General features: G+C 33.9%; 1 pseudogene across 1 annotated transcript in view; it reads right to left on the bottom strand.

The window, feature by feature from the left end:
* LOC308340215 (small ribosomal subunit protein eS7-like) overlaps positions 1-20,533 on the bottom strand; it is a 37,613-nt pseudogene extending 17,080 nt beyond the window's left edge. Inside the window, exon 1 of the transcript in view lies at positions 20,482-20,533. The product of the transcript in view is annotated as a small ribosomal subunit protein eS7-like (transcript). The remainder of the gene's footprint in view (positions 1-20,481) is intronic.
* Between the last annotated feature and the right edge of the window lie 2,173 nt (positions 20,534-22,706).

Below are 22,706 nucleotides of genomic sequence, written 5' to 3'. Positions count from 1 at the left end.
ACATTCCAGTTAAACAGAACCCTTGTCTGTTTTTAGATGTGATGCATGCTCTGTTGTCTCAGTGCTTTTGAAAAATTCTGTTTCCTCCTTTGCAAATTCCTGTGCTCCTATGCAGTTTTCAAGATCTGGCCTAAATGCCCTCTTCTCATCTAGGAGTGTAATGGATTTGCTCAGGGAAAGTTTATCCATCTTCTGTTGCATTGGGAGGATTTTATACCCACATTTATTAAAATATTTCATGTATTTTTGTTTGTTTGTTTGTTTTAAAGATTTTATTTATTTGACAGAGAGAGAGACAACGAGAGAGGGAACATAAGCAGGGGGAGTTGGAGAGGGAGAAGCAGACTTCCTGCTGAGCAGGGAGCCCAATGCGTGGCTTGATCCCAGGACCCTGGGATCATGACCAGAGCTGAAGGCAGACGTTTAACAACTGAGCCACCCAGGCGCCCCTCATGTATTATTTTATATATTGATATTATATTGTATTATATCAATATTACATATTGAGATATATGTCTCCTTTCATTATATTTTTATAATATTTCTGTTCTCAGCTTCTAGCAACTGCTCCACACATAGCAATTTCTTAGTTACCGAAACGAATTAGTACTGGTATGACATATCAAATAGAACTTGGTTCTATTATCTTGCACAGGGCTTAAGCCTAGTTGTATTTGTTACTGTTTTCTTCCTATGATGATACCATCTCATTCTACTGCTAATCTATAGCCATTTTATTTTTCATTAGAGCTTGGAACTCTATAATTACAGCTTAGTAAAAGGTACTAATCTGCATTTACTAATGATCTTCCTTAAAAATAATTCCATCATGTCTTAACTTTGACATGTAGGTCATATTATTATTTTATTTCATAAACATTGACATAGGAGTAGCATATCTTTAAAGCATTGTTTATGGTCATTTGTGAATAAATCAGCTATTTTCCATTATTACATATTCCTTCTAACATGACATATATGGAACTATGTAATTTTAACATATTTGATATTTCAAAAAAGAATCTGAAAAGAATATTTTACATCAAAGATTATACCTTCCTCACAAAGCTAAAAGTTAAAATAGCATTTACTCCTCAGTATTCTTAAATGCTTATTAAATGTCATGAACTGTGATAGACACTGATACTTGCTTTCATAATGAAAGGGAAGATGTACAATAAAGAAATAATTATGATAAGAGATAATGATGATTATAACCTTGAATGATGTTTATTTTATTTCAGGCGCTATTAACTCATTTAATACAATAAACTGTGAGTGATCTGTTTTGAGCTAGATTAGGAATTCATTATTTTAAGGGACAGTTAATATGGCAGAAACAGTTTTATTCATTCTTTTATTCCTAGTGCCTGGAAAAAGTTATTTTTCTTTTTTTTAAGATTTTATTTATTTATTTGACAGAGAGAGAGAGATCACAAGTAGGCAGAGAGGCCGGCAGAGGGAGAGGGGGAATCAGGCTTTCCACTGAGCAGAAAGCCCAATGTGGGGCTTGACCCCAGGACTCTGAGATCATGACCTGAGCTGAAGGCAGAGGCTCGATGTACTGAGCCACCCAGGTGCCCTTGGGAAAAGTTCTTGCCTAACACCTAAGTCTCAATGAATAAGTATGTTGGAAGTTTAAATTCAATTGTACTACATATGCTGTTTACCCAAGCTTTTTACTGATAACCAGATGACTTGTTTCCTGTTATAAATCAGTATGAATCATGGATAAAATAGTAAAAATCAACATAATGAACTTTTATGATTAATTGCTAACATAAATGTTTTTATTCAACGTATTTTTAAAATACAAATACAGATTTGAGAAAAATTCTGGGACATTTTACATACCCAGGATATATTTGTAGCTTTCAAAATCCTTAGCTTACATTATGTAGCTGTAAGTTTAGTTAACATGTAGTTAAATGACAGATGTAAAGATTTTAAGAATAAATATCTGTCTTTAGGATTACTCTAATTTTGCCTGTATTGGTGAGTGCTCTGTGGATGTATGTTTAAACGTGAAAGTGTTACCTTCTGTTCTTTAAGTTTGGAGACTACTTTCTGGATTCAGTTAGGAGTTTGAATAATTGTGTTTAGATGCTTTAACACCTAATTGATTATGCTACATTTTTTTGATCATGGTTGAAATGTAATTTTAATGCTTGGTTGGTGATTCTTTTTTGGAATGTTTTAAATGGATTTGCTGCTTAGGAGTGAATTACTTTTTTACACAGGTTGTCAGGATCTTCCAGGCAGGGAAGCATATGTTTTTATTATCATTATTATTATTATTTTAACAAAGAGGAAAGATAGAAGACAGAAACCCAGAGGTGATTAGAAAACAAGACTTAAACTGAATTCAAAACATGAACTCTGATTTACTCCTGTAATTTTTGTGAAGATGTTTTGGCTACTGCATCAATAAAACTAATCCTCAAATTTCTTTTATAACATGAAGTTTTCTTATAAAGATAGCTTTAACTACAACTTTAGTGTGCCATGTTGTTTCCAAAGCATGTGTTTGTGTCATTAACAATGTGAAAGGGCTGTGGGAGGCAGTCCTTGAAAAATTTTGGTTGAAAAAAATCAAATAGTATCTTCAGTGTTCTTAATGTATTATTAGTTTAATTCTGTTAATGTAAATATTGCCCTCAAAGGGGAATTAAAAGATGCAAGACTTCTTAGACTCTCTTTTTGAAGATTATCATGAGAACATGTTTTGAGAAGCACTAGGCTAGTTAATTCAATCTGGGAGTATATTCAGGGATCAGAAGGCATAATACCCATATTTATAGCAGCCTCACTAAGCATTGCTTTCAAGGGGACATTTGAAATTCACTTGAAGTAAAATGTTTGTGTTCTCATCCAAAGTTTCGGCTTCTTTCCTTTTTATTTATTTTTTTTCTCCCAGCTTCTTTTCCATTTTGTTTTGTTCTACTTCTTCCAGCCACTGCTCTGGCTAGAGTTATACAGCACTCAGCTTCACTGGTAATAATGAATTTTCTTTCTATAATTTATTTGATTTTCTTCTTTTCCTTTGCTTCCATGTAGCATAGAGGAAAGGGTTTTTGGTTTGACCCCTATATTACTTAAGTTTTGAGTGAGGAAAATGATAATTAGGTTAAAAACAATTATTTAAATGACATAGAATTTATCTTCCTCATGCAAAAATATGAGTAGGTTACAGGGCCATTTTTGATGTTAATGGTGTTGGGTAATCTCTCTTATTCCTCCTTTCTTCTTATTCTTTCTCTGTGAATGATCTTGAGTCATGGTCCATGATGGGTGCTTTTACAATCATTTCCATATTTCAACCACCAGGGGAGAGACAGCAGAGAAGGAAAAGGATTAACATTACATGAAGTAATGTTTCCATTGGAGTCATAGATACCTTTGGCTACAGAGTCTAATAGAGTGAAAGCAAGGCTTTGAAGTATATATTCGCAGTGACCAGTTGCCCCATTGAAATATGCTGTAGTATAGAAATTCCATCCAAAGTTAGCATACTCTTGATGCCTAGTGAGAAAACTATTATTAAATATGTGGTTAGATAGGAAAAGGAAGATGAAGGGACTCTTGGGTGGCTCAGTCGATTAAGTGTCGGCCCTTAGTTTCAGCTCAGGTCATGATTTCAGGGTCCCAGGATCTAGTGCTGGCAGGCTCTGCACTCAGCAGGGTATCTGCTTGGGATTTTCTTCCTCTACCCCCTCCCACCTTGCATTCTCTCTCTCTCTCTCAAATAAAAATAAATAAATATATTTTAAAAAGAAAAAGGAAAATGAAAATGCTAAAATTAATTCTATGTAAAGAGAAGCCAATTCATAAAAATTACTCCACTTGTCAAGTTAGTAATAATGCCTATATTTCCATGTTGATGGGTCAATTAAGTTTTTATCTGTCTTACTTGGCATCTGTCTCAGTATCCTTTCCTTTCTTTTGTTTTCTCCATAACCTCTTAATTTGGGAATATTTCAAGGTTTTTATCTTGGACCTCTTCTCTTCTACTTCCATTCAGTTCCTTAGTGATTTCTTCCTCTCTCATGCCTGTTAATATCGTCAACACACAAAGGAAATAAAAAAAAATCTCTCCCTGACCTCCTAACTCCCACATTCAACTGTTTTTTCCACTTCCACATCTGAAGGTCTGACAGATAGCTTTACCTTTACATGTACTTAACTGAACTCCCAACACCCCCCACCAAGAATCAGTTCATCTAACATTTTGCCATCTCAGTTGATCACAACCCATTCCTCCATCATACAGGAAAAAAACACATTAAAATAATCTTCAATAACCGTCTTTATCTCTTGCTCCTTATCCTGTCTGTCATTAGTTATTATTCAGTGTGTCTTAAAATATATACAGACTCTAACCCTTCTTACCACCTCTGCAACCCTTTCAGATCAAGTCAATATTATGTCTTCTTTGCATTGTAACAGTGACTTCCTCAGTGATCTCCTCCTTCCACATTCACCCCCATATGTTATATTCAACACTGTAACAGAGAGATACTGAAGAAGTGTAAGCCAGATCAAGTCCCTTCTTCACTATAAATTCTGCAGTGGCTCCCCATTTCATTCAGAATAAAAGTAAGTCCTTGAAATGGCCTACAAGCCTTTTTTATCCTTACCATTAATTCTCCTATCCTCTCTTTCACACCCTCCGCCCTATCTACATGAACTATTCTTGCCAGAGAGATTTTGCAGTGCCTGGTTCCTCAGCCTAACATGTTATTCATCCAGATTCCCATGCATCTAAATTTTTTACCACCTCCAAGTGTCATGTTTTCAATTAGTCTTGCTGTCACCACTCGGTTTAAAATAGCAAAATTGCCAAATACTCTCACTCCTCCTTATTTTATTCTATTTAAAAAAAAAAAGTTTTCCCATTTGCATGTTCTTAGCAGACTGTCTAAATTTACTTCTTTTAATTATTGTTTATTGTTTAATATTTGTCTTCCACCAGTAGAATGCAAATCCTATAAAGACAGGAGGTTTTGTTTGGTATGTGTGTATTTATTTAATAATTAAATGCAAGAATGAAATCAAAATAGATTCAGGTGAGCTACCCCAAATAATAATCTGTAAATAGGTGTTTAAGGAATTTCAGTGAAAATCACATTCAAATCTTGGTGACCTGAAGATCAAATCAGATACTCAGGCCCATTAAATTATGATAAATTATAAAAATAAACTTGAGTGCATTATATTTTTCTACCTAAATTTTAGAGTCTTAACATAATTATGATAGCCAGTGTGGAGGTAAGAAATGGAAGTGTAAAAAGAGTGAAAATTCTTCAAAGGTGTCTGGTTTTCTGCTGATCTGGTTTTGAGTATATATTTGCTCAACAGGTTAATACAGTCTACTGAAATTACCCTTGACATAACGCAGCAAAATTCTCATTCACTGATTCTATTTTTACAAAACAGTGTTCTCATGACAATTTTGCTTTCCTCACATATTTAACTACTGGTAGAAAATAAAGAGATTGTCAAAAGTACTCTACTTGGCCATTATTTCAATATTGAATTATTAAAAGGTCTTTCTTAAATTTTAATCTCAGGGCGCCTGGGTGGCTCAGTGGGTTAAAGCCTCTGCCTTTGGCTCGGGTCATGATCCCAGGGTCCTGGGATCGAGCCCCACGTCAGGCTGTCTGCTCAGCAGGGAGCCTGCTTCCCCTCCTCTCTCTCTGCCTGCTTCTCTGCCTACTTGTGATCTCTGTCTGTCAAATAAATAAATAAAATCTTTAAAAAAAAAATAAAAAAAATTTTAATCTCATAACTTTTTTTTTCCCCCAGATGAGCTAGATCCTTCGTTACCTCTGAAGATGCTAAGAATTTGAGCTACAAGATGGGCACAACTAGTATACAGGCATAAGGTAAGGATCGAACATGTGCCTGTCCCAATAGGGGCTTATACCTTTACGTCAAGACTAAGGGTAATGTGATAACATGAGTGACTTTACTGCAAGAGTATAAACATGATTTTATTTTCCATTTTGAAAGATATCTACCACTGCCATGTAGAAAATGGATGATGGAGCAAGAACAGTGGAGGGAAACAGTTGATAAGACCACTGAATTAGCCTAAGAAAGAAGGATATGAATTACTGTTGTGACAGTGGGGACAGTGACAAGTAGACAACATAAAAAAAAAAAATGTAGGCGAGAGGATTGACACAACTTAGGAAGACCATATAATGTAACAAAGTCAGATATCCTGTATTTTCTGTTTTCTAAATTCCATCTCCTTGGGAAAATTAATTATGCAAGAAGTTCTAGTGTCTTCACAATAATAATGGTAATTACCTCATAATGTTGTTGAGATAATTAAATGAGATTGTGAATATAAAGCTATTAACACAATGCCTGACACATAGAACTCAATAAGTAATTAATATCATTACTATTTATTGCTGGTATTAACATTCGTTAATGATTCTCCATGCAGTATGAAAATTAGGGAGGGATCCCAGTGACTCTTAAGATTATGACTTGAACCAAACTGAGTGGATGGCAAAAACTGAAGGAGAAGCAGGTTTAGGAGGCTGAGTTGAAATCTAAGATACGAAGTTTAAGTTGAAAACTCCTTTTCTTTCTGAAAGCACATTTTCATAGTACAGTATATGAGAATTCAGAGATGCTTAATAGAGCCTTTTTACTGGTTAGTAGCTATAGCAGTTAATTCTGTGACTCCCTCTTATTAGTCTTCTTGTACCTGATAGAAAATCCCTTACTCTCTTGATTCTGGGCTGGTGTAAATATTGCACCTCAGCAGAATTCAGAGAAAGAAATTGGAGGAGAAATTCAGCCCCCCTCCAAATCACACCCACCTCCCAGGCTGAAGGGAGGATTGTATAGGGTTATATAGGCTGGTGTACCAAGGACAAAAGAACCTAGTCTTGTTTTGATTTCATTTTTTTAATGTAAGAAGAATTTGGAATCGCATTAGAAATTCAAATTTTATATATAAAATTTATATATATATATATATATAGCCAAAGCTTAACAAGGTTTTCCAAAGCAACAATTGTTTTATGTTTACAGATGTCTTAAGGTTACTTAAACAGATAGCATACTGAAAATCAAAGTCAGGGATAAAGGAGGGAGATTGTCCAGAAACAAAAATCACTGAGAGTATAAGAACTAGAATTCCTGATCTTTTGCTTTCCTCAGACATATAGGTAGTAGCATTTTTTTTTTTTTATCTGAAGTTCCTTCCAGTTTGTCAGACAAAAATTCTCAGTCTTATCCTTGATTCCTTATTTTCTCTCTCACACACATCTAATCTGTTAGCAAATACCGCTGGCTGTCTTCAAGCTTTTATGAGAATCTAACTGCTTTTATCACCTTCACTGCAAGCACTCTGGTCCTGGACACCTCCTTCTCCAGCTGGGATTAGTACAGTAGATCTCTGTTCTGAATCTTTGTTTCTAAATTTGATCCCTAACATCTATTCTTCACCTATTCTTTCTATATCTCGATGATCATTTTAAAATGTAAATCTTATTGTATTACTGCTCTGTTCAAAATCTCGCAGTGGCCTCCCATGTCCTTCAGAATGAAAGCCACAGATTTTACAGTGCCCCACAAACCCTGCACATACTACCCTCCCCACCTTACTCTGCTTCCTCTTCTGATGGCCAGGTCTACCATACTCACCCCAGCCCAGCGATAACCGGCCCCGTGACTCTCTATTGCCCACTTCTGGCCAGGCCCCATCTCCTCTGCAGTCACTGCTGCCTCTTTCTGAAGCACTTTTCTACCACATACCCACTAGGTCACTTCTTCCAGTGGTAGCTGAAGCATCTTCTACATGAAACCTCTCCTGAGTATTCTAGGTTAAGTGTTGGCTCCTTTCCCAAGGATAATGTATTCCCCTCACCATGCAGTACCTTCTTATCTATAGAACATACCCCATCTTAATATGCTGTAGTATGTAATTTTTAAATTATTTTTATTATTGTTGTTTGGTGTCTGTATTCCTCTCATCTTGGGTGAACTGTATGATAGCATTGAACTTTGTATTGATACCAAAGTATCTATCACATACCTAGTACCATTCAAAAATACTACTGAGTGGATGAATGAATAAGGGTCAGCAACATGAAAATCATGCAGACATTTTTGTGGTATTAGCTTCTATCTTGTCTGTAAGCCAATCAAAGGTCACTTATTAGTTGTATTATACTGGTCAGAGCACTGATTGTTGCTCCTGAGTATAACCTGGGTAAAAATTGTACTACAATCTGGGTGATTAATTGGAGTACTGTGTTTTCATATATTAGAGGAGTCCTTCCACTCTTTGATCCAGGTAATTATCTATGCTGTTTGTTATTACAGAAGCAAATGGGTGCAAAATTATGAGACTATGCATATATGGTAATGCTGTCCAACAGTATATTGAATGTATCTATTTTTACATACTGTGTAATGCACACGATGTTAAGATTTTTAATGTTGTCTCTTATACAAAGCAAAAACAAAGATTAAAGAGAAGAGCAAAGGAGATTTACTGACAGCTTGCTGTAGCAAGGGGATCCGCCGTGTCCCTTGGATTTCGGCAGAAACTCAAAGGCAGGCAGGGAAATGGGAAGCCTTTATAGTGGAACAAAGGGAAGACTTCAGGTGTGTCCTGATTAGAGGCCGTTGGCATGGAGAAGCTGGAGGCAGGCTAACAATAGAAGCAAGGTATCCTGTGGGATCAGTAAGGGATGCATGTCTGGCTTTCTCTTGTTGAGTCTAAGTTGGAAGGGGGAGCAAAAATCAAGAAAACTGTTGGTTATTAATCAGGTCCTGGCCATTTTAGGCTGATTGTTATAGAAGTTATTGCTTAGCTTACTAGATTGTTACAAGGCTAGTAATCGGGCTTCCTTCTGTTCTGACTTAGGGCAAGCCAGCTTCCTGGACTGGTTATTGTAGATAATGGGGTTGGTCTCCAGGCAGGTTGCTGCAGCTCATGGTCAGAGTTCTGGCCCACTGCCTATGTATGTTCCAGCCATTGCCTGTTTGTATATTCAGTCTCTCAGCATGTCCGTGACCCAAGATAACATTAAGTACTTGCTATGAATTTATGTTGTCGTCACAAAAACTGTATACATTTTATACTCATAATCTATATGTTATTGGTGAGATGATTGAAATTTGGCAGTTCAGAGATTTGTCTTTGGTTACAAAGTTAAGAAGTGGTAATAATCAGATTAAAATTCAGATATATATGACTCACTAGCTTTAAGCATTTTTTAACTCAAAAATTATATACTGCCTAATAGGATATGGATTTTAGCATATATTTTAAAGCTTGATATGAGAAATTCTCACAAGTATTTCATAAACATGGGAAAATAATTATTGTGCAGGGAAAATAAAGACCTAGGGATCATAATCAAGAAAAATTCGAACTGGGATGCCTGGGTGGTTCAGTTGATTGAGCGTAGGACTCTTTTTTTTTTTAATTTAATTTTTAAATTTTTTATAAACGTATGATGTATTATTAGCCCCAGGGGTACAGGTCTGTGAATCGCCAGCTTTATACACTTCACAGCACTCACCATGGCACATACCGTCCCCAATGACCATAACCCCACCACCCTCTCCCTACTCCCCTCCCCCCGGCCACCCTCAGTTTGTTTTGTGACATTAAGAGTCTCTTATGGTTTGTCTCCTTCGATCCCATCTTGTTTCATTTATTCTTTTCCTACCCCCCAAACCCCCCACATTGCATCTCCACTTCCTCATATCAGGGAGATTATATGATAGTTGTCTTTCTCTGATTGACTTATTTGAGCATAGGACTCTTAATCTCAGCTCAAGTCTTGATCTCAGGGTCTTGAATTTAAAAAAAAAAAACAAAAAAACCTTATACAAAAATTATACTTATGTAAATAGCTTATATATTCACAGGTATGTATATATGTATATAATAGATACATGATAGACAAAAAGCATTATCAATTTTTATATACGTATTTACAAAATAGAAGACCAAAATTAAATTTAAGGAAGCATGGCATTTATTTTGCTCTTTCAATGCAATTTTAAGCAGCAACAAAATATCCTTACTATCACATTCCAAAAAAATGTAAGAAATCTTAGTCTTCTGTGCATTATCTCTACTCTCTCTATACATAATATTTTGAAATAAAATATTTCTGCAAGGACTATATATCCCAGTCACACTGTCATAAATATTCATGATGACTACATTCCACGTACTGGTACTGATTTCATGTAAACAAATTTTATTTAACCTTTCAGCAAGTCTGCTTTCATGCAGGAGTTCAATACCCATAAGATCAAGCGTATTAATAACTAGGTCAGAAACCAGCCAAAGTAGGGCATATAGTATCATGTAAGTAAAACTGAAAACTCAAAGATAAATTTTCCATATTAAAAACCCCAGTGTAAATCCTGAATAAACTACTGGATTTTTTTCCCACAAAATTAACTTTCACAGTTTAAAATGAGTAGGCCTTCAGCAAATTAATATACAATTAGTTGACTAATCAGTAGTCTTATATTTTCATATAATATATAATTTTAAAACCACTAAACCAGAAAGACCATTAGAAAGTCTGGTATATCCCTTAGCATTACAAAAGAGGAAAAGAAGTAAATTGGTGTATCTCCACAAATACACAACTAGTCAAAGTTCAGAGTTAGGCCACAGATCTCTTAACTTCTAGTTCAGTTATTTTTGCTTTATTATCACACTGTCATTACCCTATCATAAATGCTTCCATCCTTTGTCCAGATCATATTTATAGATTCCAATATAATTTTAAGAGGTGTTGTCCAGTGGAGCATAGAACATGATTTATTCATGGCCATGACAGGGCAATTCCTCCATAATCACTTGTATTCAATGGCCCTGGAAATTAATAGAGTCAATATTATTTGTAGACAATCTACTATAGAAACCTTGTGAATTATATTAATGGCTTTATATAACCATAAACATTTTTATGTCTCTCAATAATTAGCATTTGGGAGGACCAAACACTGCTCAGATGCAGATGGGGAAAATCAACATTAGTTTAAATATGCTTATTGTGCTTGTAAACAGCATTATAAATGGCAGGCATCAACAAATCAGGATGGTTAATGCTTTATTCAAACTCTCCTTAAAATCCAAGTGTAATACCATATTTTCATACATTTTTGCATCACTTTGTATTATTTAGAAATAATACTCTCTTCAGTTGAAACAGTGGGTGAAAACCTTACCCAAATGTCTTATCTGTTTTCATTATTACTAAATAAGTGCACCGGTTAACTTTACAAAATGAATATCTGTGACACAAATATGATGTACCATAGAAGTAAATTTGGAAATAATTTCTTTATGAATCTTTTTGAAAGATTATAAATATGTTGATTGTATAAATACTTCTAAAGCATGTCTTTCTGTAGAGGATTTTATCTTAAAATTAAAGTATTCATATATTTTTATATTACTGAATATTAATATCATAAAAGAGGGGAGAGCTCCCTTAGGTGATTTAAAAACTCCAGTAAGTATTGGGGCACCTGGGTGGCTCAGTGGGTTAAGCCTCTGCCTTCCGCTCCGGTCATGATCTCAGGGTCCTGGGATCAAGCCCCGCATCGGGCTCCCTGGCAGCGGGGAGCCTGCTTCCCCCTCTCTCTCTCTGCCTGCCTCTCTGCCTACTTGTGATCTCTGTCTGTCAAATAAATGAATAAAATCTTAAAAAAAAAAAAAACTCCAGTAAGTATTTAAATGTATAATACAATTTTTGTGTAATAACTTCATTTAACAATGTAAAATGCATTACATGTATTTATTTGTATATATAATTATATATCATTTGTCATTTACATATGTTATGTATGTTATATTTCATCTTATTTATATATATATATTTGGGAAATTACTTAGTTGAAAGTATTACATTTTTACACATTTCCCATATTTAATATTTAGAAATATTCTAAAATAACAGTTCTAAGTGAATTAGTCTGTCTTCATATTCTCATACATAATTTATTTATTTATTTATTTATTTGCAAAACAGTTGTTTTCAGAGAAAGCCACCCAATCTAAAGTACACTAAGACCATTCAAACAGCTACTCCTAGCAGCGGGGAGGGGGAAAAGGGGGAAATGTAGTCTAGGATAAGCCTATAGGATTGCATAGTCAGAATTCAAACAGGCTTAAATTCCCTAATATGAATCAGTTAACTTAGAATGATATTTAACCTTATAAAAACTAGTCACCAGTTGGTGATGCTACAATCCTAGTTGGTCCTTTAGTTTTAGATATTGCATAGTTTTCAACTCTAATTCAAATAGGTCATACTAAATTTAATTTCAGTCATATACATATTTATTTTATCCCTTTGTGATCTCTTTGCCACATTCCAAAACTGAATAATTTCCCCACTACTTTATTCACCATTTCACTCCTGTTTTCAAGGTGTTTGTGTGGGTTCACATATTCTCTTAATTTCAATAAAAATTCTTTTATAAATACCAAGTTCTACTCCATTAACCATTTCCCCAAATTAGGTAATGGCATTATCTCACAGCATGACTCATCCAATACAATCTAGTCAAACCTTTTCTTACACCATTTTAGGTGTACTTGCTCAATCTACTTGTGCTACCTAAAATATCTTCCCGGTTTGCTTTCTTCAACTGTGACATGTTTGATGCATTATTTCTGTGGTCTCTTGCCAACATCTTTTCCCCATTTTCACTATACTCTGATTGCTCCCTTGATTAGAGTGTCCACAATGTAATGTGTTTGTTTTTGGTCTCTAATTATAGCCATAATAAAATTATAATCCTTTGAAGAGAGGCATTAACTAATTCATTCTCTTCTCTGTACCTCGTTTTCTCTCTTCATGTTTTTTCCCCTCTCTCTCTTTTTGAGAGAACTGCTTATAATATTTTCTCAAGAACTTAACTAAAGGAATCTTTGTCTTTTTTAAACATTTAAGCAATCTATACCCTTAGTCAACTCAATAGAAGTATTAATGGTTTTCTTTCTACTTCATTCTTATAGTTTGCAGTTGACTGCATTCTCAGGAATGAAGAACTTTCAAGAGCTTGTTCTGCATCTACTAATGCCCTTATATCTTAGTATATAACCTTCATGGCTATCTAAGTTGTCCATGAATGTGGTATTTTATTATGATTTTAGAGGTAAGGTGGAAATCTATTAACATGGAAAGTGGCTCTGTGACGTACTGTTATGAAACAAGACGAAATAAATTGAAAAGGAAGAAAAATAGAGCTAGAAAGAAATGAATCCTCCTAATCACCTTGTCACATCTGGCAGCAATTACAGGCTGTGATTATGGGATGAAGGAAAAGGGATAAGGTTGTATCACTGGGCACTCCTTCACTTCCTATTAATAACACAGTTAATCTGGTAAATAAATATAGAGATAACATAGATTACATTTTTCCCACCCCATCATCCCAATTCAAGCAATATATTAACCTTAATATACTTTCCACATTCTAAAGATCTCTCTTGTTTTTCTACAAGTTCTTTTGAGGTTTGGATAAAACACTGTATTAAAATAAATCTTAAGTACCATGGCATAGAAGAAGAATCACTTCACATTTTCTACTTATTATTCATTCATTTCCAAAATATTATTACAAAGTTATCAAAGACCAACAAACATATTTATAAGTCACTGAACAATTACCATTTCAAGACACTCAGGCAGACAGTATACTTATCACATGAAGAAATGGGCTTTGTGAAGTTATTACCCAAAAAATATCTAAAAAGAGACAATCTATGTTTTAAAGTGTTACAATTAATTCATATTGATGTTCATCGCAATGTAGAAAGATCCACACTGGTAGCTAATCTTAAAAGTTAGATTATATCTTACTTTTGTATTTAAAAAAAATCAGTAATTAGTATAAACATTAAAGCCAATGATTAATTTTTGATTATTGAAGGTAATAAAGCTAAGTGTAAGAATAGTAACACTAATAGGTAATAGAGAAATAATATCCCCCCAGTGCTTGTACCTGTCAAGTTTATTTTAAAAACAAGACAATTAATTTTTATCTCAATTCTCTTTCTAATCTTGATTTCTTACCTGAGAGATGATGTGTATTATCTGGCTTATTAAGAATCTTTCATTAGCTGCTGCCTGGATAATGTTTAACCATGTTAGACTTGGAAATATTAGAATTCCCAAGATCCTGGGCAATAGAAAAATCAATATACAGCTGGGCCTTCAGTCAAGAAGTTCCCCCCTCTGCCAAAAAGGACAAAATAAAACAGCTTTATCACTCTAATAGGAAATGATAAGCCAGGACACCAAGTTCTGATGAAGATGGAAATATATTTCATGTGAGCCTTTCTAAAATCTCTGATAATCCCCTTATAATGAAAATATACGAAGATTACTGTTTTACTTCCAGGTAGTTGTCTAGAGAATTTGCCAGTTTAGGACCCTGCTACTTTACCTCTTAGATCGTCTTTTGTGGTACCCTAGAGAAATAACTCCAACCTTGATTGCTGCAGACTAATCAGTGATTTTTGGATACTTAATCTTGAGGAACTATTAAGATTTGAATATATTGATATATATTGATTAGGCAATCAAGATATAATTAATTTTGAAAAATGAAAAGTAGCTTATTCTATATCAGGAAATATCAAGGAGACAAAGGTACAAATGAGTTCATAAGTCCAGTGTTTCAGGTAACTACACACATAATAGGGACTTTGGCGTTTGCCTTTTGTATTTTAACACTTTGTTTCTATGTAACTCTAATCTTGAGAGCTTATAATAACTATTTGCAGAAGAATGTTGTCTTTAATTGACTTATTTCGCTCAGCATAATACCCTCTATTTCCATCCATGCCATTGCAAATGGCAAGATTTCATTTTGTCTATAAATTGTAATTCATTATAAATTCATTTCTTGAAGTGTAGAATAATGTCATATTTGGAGAAAGAGCCTATTATGAGTAATACAGGAACACCACTGTTCTTCTATAGAGGAGATCATGGATTATTATGTTAATCTAAACAAGCTATAGTGTCATACTTTCAACAGTATTTTCTATAGGCTTTCACAGTTTTGTTTTGTTTTTTTTTAAACGTCTAGATATTGATCGCTGGTTATTGGCCTGAAGTTCTGAGTGCTTTCTCCATAGGCAGTGGCAGAATCCAAACAGAAAATAGTGGACCATATTGTGATAATTTTCTCCTTGCTATTCTTTATTTAAAAACAAAATATCAAAATGCATATCCACATGGCAAATTTTGTTTCTGATTTTTGGTTTTGTTTTTTCAGTATTTTTCATTAATTTATTATTATATCCTTAGTACTTCTATGAATGCTTGGGGCATAATATACACTCAATAAATAGTGACTGAATTAATAGTCATTGAACTCTGATAGTCTAGAAAGATAGATTCATTAAAGCCTGATTCATTAAGTATAATCCCATATATACTTATGGGATTATAAGTATATAAGTATAAGTATAATCCCATATATACTTATGGGGTATATATATTTAGTCATTAGTACAAAAAAAATAAAATCTTCACTTTTCCTAATCAAGAGCAAAGCAAATAGCAATAGAAATTCACCCCATAATGAATATTATTGGTTTAAAGTATTGATGATTTGTTTTGTGGGTTTATAGTTTAAACAAAAAGAATGGATTTTAAAAAATGGGTTTTCTCTGGGTAAAAACCAGGAGAAACATTCGTAGGAGAATGAATGATATTGATATGGTCATAAAGGGCATAAAAACTAGTGTTAAGTGAAAGTTTTGATTGTCATTACTAAGAGCTAGCACGAGAGGTAAGCATTTGTTCATTCATTCACCATTTTGTAAAAGTCTAGTGGCAGTGATAAGAAAGTCATTTCATTTGTTTTTTCCTAAGGAGCATCATACTATAAGGATCATGCTTCTTTCAAGACTTCATTTCCAAACATTTAAAGTTCAAACAATTCTCATAGTATTAGGGAATCTGTCTAGTTTATTTAAAGATGCAAATGCATTTTGAGGAGAGCTTCACATCTCTAATTTATATTTCATTTTAGGAAAGGTAACCATTGTAAAATATTTATCAGAAAGATAATCATAGAAAATTAAATTAATTAGAATGATTACTTTGACCTTTATCTCTTCATTATCTTTTAATATTTCAGTGATATGAATGCATATATTACTTCTAAGATGAAATCTACAGATTTATTTTATTTTATTTTTCAAACATTTTATTTATTTGAGAGGAAGTGAACAAGAGAGAGAGCACAAGCGAGGGGGGAGAGGCAGAGGGTGAGGGAGAAGCAGGCTCCCTGCTGAGCAGGGAGTGTGAAGTGGGGCTTGATCCCCGGACCCCAAGACCGTGGCCTGAGCCAAAGGCAGATGCTTAACCGACTGAGCCACCCAGGTGCCCCTGTGGATTGATTTTAAATGATCAAATAAACCTCAGTATTTTGATTTGCATGGCATCTAGCAATGCATTTTCCTTTTAACTCAGAAAAATTAAATACACATAAAATTACCTGTATGTACATTTTTCAAAAGGAAATGGAAAGTTTTAATAAAAGCATTACTAATTTAAGTGAACTCTTTATCGATGCTAATAAATTTTTCTTTCTAAAACTGAAAACAGAAGATGCAGTAGCTGATAGAAAAACCATCTGTAATTAAATGATGTCAGTAGTGCTGAAGGGGATGGATGTGAACGGCTTTGGATATTTTCATCTTTCTGCTTCCCTGTCTGTATTACAGGTTTAAAATTATAAGGTAGAAAGCAAAATTAAATGAAAATTTGCCTTTTTCCCCTTTTACATAGATCTTTTTGTTTCTGGAAGGATTGTAAACTAGTGTTCTGGATAGCAAATAGTTACTCCAGTCTGTTTCCTTAAACTACTCCCCTCCCCGCTGACACACAGTAATGAATTGAGTAGATTAAAGTCCGTATCTGTCAGGCTCTCAAGTATCGAATTTTATATTTCGTTTTATTGTCTCCAACTGACCGGCACAGTAGGAAAAGATTTTTGCCATGGCTTATACTTTAGAACGAGTTCACTTTCTAGATACTAAAGGGGATCCTTTCCTTTTTCTTAGGACCTATGTTTTTCACAAATAAGATTTAAGATATTATCAGGAATTGCAAGGGTGAAAGTCTAATTGTATAAATTAATTTGACCCATATGGAATAATAGACATAAAGAAAAATAATTGTGTAATTATCGTGTAACCATAATGAAAAGCTCAAGAAACAAAATTCAGTCCCTAGCTTTAAGGGGGAAAACATAAACAAATGCTACAAGACAATGTGTTCTGAACAGTGCTTTAAAAAGTAGGTGACTTACTGACTATGGAAGTCCCCACCCGACCCCTCCTACAAGCAAAATTGTCTGTTGAACAGTAACAAAGGAAACTACATGTCCAAGTACCAGCTTAGGAACAAAATTCAACTCTTGATATCAAAAATGATGTATTACAAAAATGTGGTTTCAGGGCAGAGTGCTCACAGTTTGGGAGCAATGCATCTCACCAATTATTAAACCAAACATAAATGAGTTTTGTAATTTGGGGGCAAATACCACCAAATATTTAGTTTCTCCAAATACCATGTCTGCCATGATCATCTTGTTTTAACAAAAGAAGTGAAATGATATTCCTGCAACTCAAATGTTCTGTACTGATTTTGCTTCCTCCATACAATGCCCTTCTCATTATGTACAAGTTCTTTATAAAGTATTCTCACTATAAAAGACTCCCACATTCTCTTCTGACCAATCATAAAATAATAAATGCTAAGCATCTCATTCTGTTTAAGGGATCATTTGCCACCGAATCTTCCCTAAGTAGTCGGAGTGCTTTATGTCCACCAAAGTAGAGCTCAGGCATATTTAAACAATATTCTCTTGATGTCAAAGACATTGTGATTTGTTTTTGAGTAATGGATAAGAAAAAAATTAAAAGACTTTGGAGAAATAAAAACATAAATATTCTATCCTAGTAGGCTAAAAAACATTTAAACTCTGTGTTAAGAGTGCAACTAATTCAATAATCACTTATGTGGAACAGTAATTTCATTTTTTATATTAATCTGTTTTATCATGTTTGAATTTATTTTATCACATTTAATGTTGAAATGTCTTTGCTATCTAGAGGCCTACTGATCATAGAAGAAGTAGTATGCATGAATTTCTGTGAAAAATAAACTTACTAATTGGTCTCCTCTCTTTACATTTAGGACTGGAGGCACAAGCTGATTACCCTAATATTTTTTTAATGAAACATGTTTGCTAAGCAGTTTAGTAAACTGCTTATGTATTAAGTAAATAAAATATCTAAGTTACTTAAAAATTACCATTATTAATTAAAACATCCAATTGCCTTGCAATTTTTATTGTGATTACTAATCACGTATAATGTTTATTAAAGACATGGCTCTAAAAATCTTTACTACTTAATAGTTTGTCTTTTTCTCCATAAAACATTAAATTATAAATACTTTCCTTTAGAAACTTCCAAATTCAGTTCTGGTTGATGTTTCATGATAAAATTTTTCATACCATTTTGAGTAATATAATTTTTACTTTGTAGTAATTTGTATTTTGATTATATTGTAGGCTCATCCCTGAGGAATGAATGATATATGTTTTCTCTATGAAATCATAGATATGACTCTAAAAAGTCAACTATATATTTTTTCCATGTTTAAAGCTCTTTTTGTTATTAAGCCACAGTATGTGAATAAAGCCCAAACTTGGAAAGCATGTCTTCATAATACTCTCATTTTACCTACATTGTAAATCCAATATTTTATTCTAAATCATTCTTTTTCTTGAATTCCCCTCAAAGATACTTTCCTAGTTTTATCTTTCTCTTTAGTACCCTACTTCTTGAAAGAGTAGTATCCAAAACTGTCTCAATTTTTACCTTAAATTTACTCCCAAGTCCATGTTATTCTGGATTCCTACTTTAATCATTGGTAATGAAATTTCCAACTACTAATTAACTAGTGAATTCCCAGCCATAATTTCCAAGAAAGAACTTTAAGCTTAGCTGGAATATTCTTCCACATTTAATGCTGTCCATCATCCATCCTTTCAAATTATGACTTATTTATTTTTATTTCACTGAATATCATTCAAGTCACATGTTGGGTAGTATATAATAAATTCACAATAAATAATTTTTAAATTTATTTATTGGTACTGAAATTTTTGGACAAGGTGTACGTGTAGCTCATTAATACCAATGACTTAAGTTTGCCAATCTCCTGTTTTCTAATGTATTGAAAATTTAGCATGGAAAAGATAAGCACCCAAAAATAGGGCTAGAGTCAACTTTGTATGGTCAAAACATCATCCAGTAAATCTAATATTAAAATAAATGTTTCCAAAATGTATTTTGTTACTTAAATCACATGTTCTTTCATACTAAAAGTTAAGGTCATTCCTTTATGAAAAGTTTTAGGAAATCACTAGTTTTTCCTTTTTCCTTTTTTTATCTGACTCATCAGTTTTGAAAAGATATTCAGAAACCATTTACAGTAATGGATATAATAAATAAAGATGCAGAATTCATTTTAGTGGTATTATTATTAGTGCTGCCAATAAAACTTTATCTGCAGTTTGCCCAAGATATTTAAGGAAGAATAAACTTATCAAATATGAATATGTACTTTTTCTATCACTTAATGTGAACTAATAAATGCATTTAATATCTGTGATTAAAATGCATGAGTTCCCTCATGATTAAATCATTCTTGATAATAGCTAGGTTCAAATTTTAATTATTTTAACTACTTGCTTAAAACACGGAGTTTCTATTTTATGCTCTGATTCTACTCCAAATTTCTTCCAGGGGGGAGAAAATTTCAAGCTGTGAGATGGTCAGAAGGGGCTTTGGCGCCATCTTGCGGTTAATTAGATTATGGTCCTGGTTTGTTTTCTTTCCCAACTACACCCCACAATGAAAGCAACAATATATATCTTGAATTCTCAAATTCCATGGCAACGTAGGACATTTGTAAATATCTTTCAGTTAGAATGCAAGTTAGATATCTTCTACATAATCATTCCATCTTCGTTCTTGCTTTTAGGCAGTTTCCGTCTCCTGAAATGTGGCATTCTTTTATTCTCTCATCTGGCATATCAGACTCAAATACAACCTAGGACCTCACTGTTCCAGCAGCAATATATATCTGCTCAACTGAATTAGAAATATTATTTTAAACAATTTTTATTGTATTATGAAAAATTTAAACATATGTGAAAGTAGGGAGAATGTGCTGTGAAGCCTCACGTAGCCACTACTCAGATATACAATTACTAATTCATGGCCCTTCATTTTATCTATAACCTTATTTCTCAAAGTGTGTTCTGGGGTTCAGTAGCATTCCCATTCCCTGGGAGCTCCTTAACACATAGACACCACAGAAGTACTGATTCCAGGTCTGCATTTTAACCAGATTCCCAAATGACTCTTACGCATAAAAGCTTGAGAATCGCTGGTCTTCAGTATGGCCCACTTCTCTACCATTATCACACTGGATTGTTTTGAAGCAAATTCCGAAGATATCATCATATCCCTGAAAATATTTCAGTATGAGGCTCACGAAGATTTGTATTATTTTCTAAAAAACATGATCACAACCCCATTATTGTATTATTAATATACTAAACCATTATCAATAGTTTTCAGTTTTAAATCTTCCTGTTTAAGTCATGAATGCTTTCATTCATGGTTTGTTTATTAAAATTGGGATCCAGGGGGTGCCTGGGTCGCTCAGGTCATGATCCTGAGGTCCTGGGATCAAGTCCCTCTGTGTAGGGCTCCCTGCTCTGTGGTAGTCTGCATCTGCTTCTGCCCCTCCCCTTGCTCATGGTCTCTCTCAGGCGCACTCTTTCTCTCTTAAATAAGTAAAATATTTTAAAATAAATAAAATGAAGATCAAACACAGCCACATATGGCATTTCATTGAATTGTGCCTTAAATCTGTAAGGTTGTAGGTTTTCTCTCACAATTATTTTCCTTTTACTTAATTTATTTGTTGAATAAGGTGATTAATTTTGAAGAGTTTTTCATATTCAGTATCGTGCTGATTGCATGTCTAGGGCAAGAGTGTATGTAATAAGCCTGAAGGCTCTTCATGGACATGGTAGAGTTACAGCAAATATATGATTCTGTTTTAGCTACATATAGCCAAAATAATATGGTGTAACTAATTGCTCCAAAATTCTTGGCTTCACACAGCTGGACTCAATTTCGTATCTGTGGTCAGTTGTAGAATGGCTAAGATGACTTACTGTTTTAGTCTGTTTGGGCTGCTATAATGAAAATACCATAAACTAGATGGCTAATAAACAAGAGAAATTTATTTCTCATGGTTCTGGAGGCTGGGAACTCCAAGGTCAAGGTGCTGGCAGATTCAGTGTCTGGTGAGAGTTTGCTTGCAGGCTCATAGTTGGTCATCTTCTCGCTATGACCTCACATGGCAGAAGAGGAAGGGAGCCCTTTAGGGTCTCATTAATAAGGACATGAATACCGTTCATGAGGGCTGCACCCTCACAATCTAATTATCTCCCGAAGTCCCCACCTTCCGGTACTATCCTAATGGAGGTTAGGATTTCAACATAATGGATTTTAGGGGGATGTAAACGTTCATTCTTTAGCACTTACTGATACTGGCTGATCTCTCTCACATAATTGAGATTCAGCTTGAACAAGTGGGCTGCCTTGGTTTTGTTTCTTATAGTCTCTCATCCTTCAGAAAGTTGTCCTAGTCTGATTCCTCAAGACACATGTTGGAGTCTGAGAGAGAGAGCAGAACCAAGCAAGTTTCCCTTAGATCTAGGCTCAGCGTGGGAAAACGAATCCACCTCTTAATGTGAAGTATTGCAAAAGCATATCTCAAAGATTGTGGAAGAAGGGGGAATGGGGAATCAGGCTCATTTTTTTTGGTCAACCACATATTTTTTTTAGAATATTTTACTGCAAATGTGAAAAATAATGTCAATGCCATGCCATTTTTATGGGCAATTTCACTTAAATATTTATTATATATTATTCTACCATGCCAGTGCTAATACTATAAGATTTAATATATATGTACACATATATATGTTATAGTAAAATAATACCATTTTTCCATATTCTAGATTTTATTCTGAGTGTCTTCTTACATGTTTAACAAGTGTTTTCCTTTTCCAGTCGAGTATATTATGTTTTTTTGTTTATTTTCCATTGCATTATTGGTCATTCTCTCACACATTGATGAAAGCTCCAGTACTAGAGGCATTGGTCAGTTAAGTGTCTGACTCTTGGTTTCAGCTCAGTTCATCATCTCAGGGTCCTGGGATTGAGCCCTGGGTCAGGCTCCATGCTCTATGTGGGATCTGCGTGAGATTCTCTTTCTCCATCTCCCTTTGCCCCTCCCGCTACTCACATGTCCTCTCTCTCTCTCTGTCTCTCTAAAATAAATAAATAATATCTTTAAAAAAAAAAGCTGCAATACTAAAGAAAAAAATGGCCATATATATATATTTGTGAAAGTTTGTATATATATATAATTATATGTACATATAATTTTATATTATATGAATTTTTATATATGAATTATATATAATATATATGAATAAAAATGAATAATAATATATACGAATATATATGAATAATTTTCATATATATGAAAGTTTGTATATATAATTATGTA

This window comes from Martes martes (genome assembly GCF_963455335.1).
Source record: "Martes martes genome assembly, chromosome: 3".
Taxonomy (NCBI): Eukaryota; Metazoa; Chordata; class Mammalia; order Carnivora; family Mustelidae; genus Martes; species Martes martes.
Note: the sequence above shows the minus strand (reverse complement) of the source record. Positions and strands in the feature narration are given on the sequence as shown.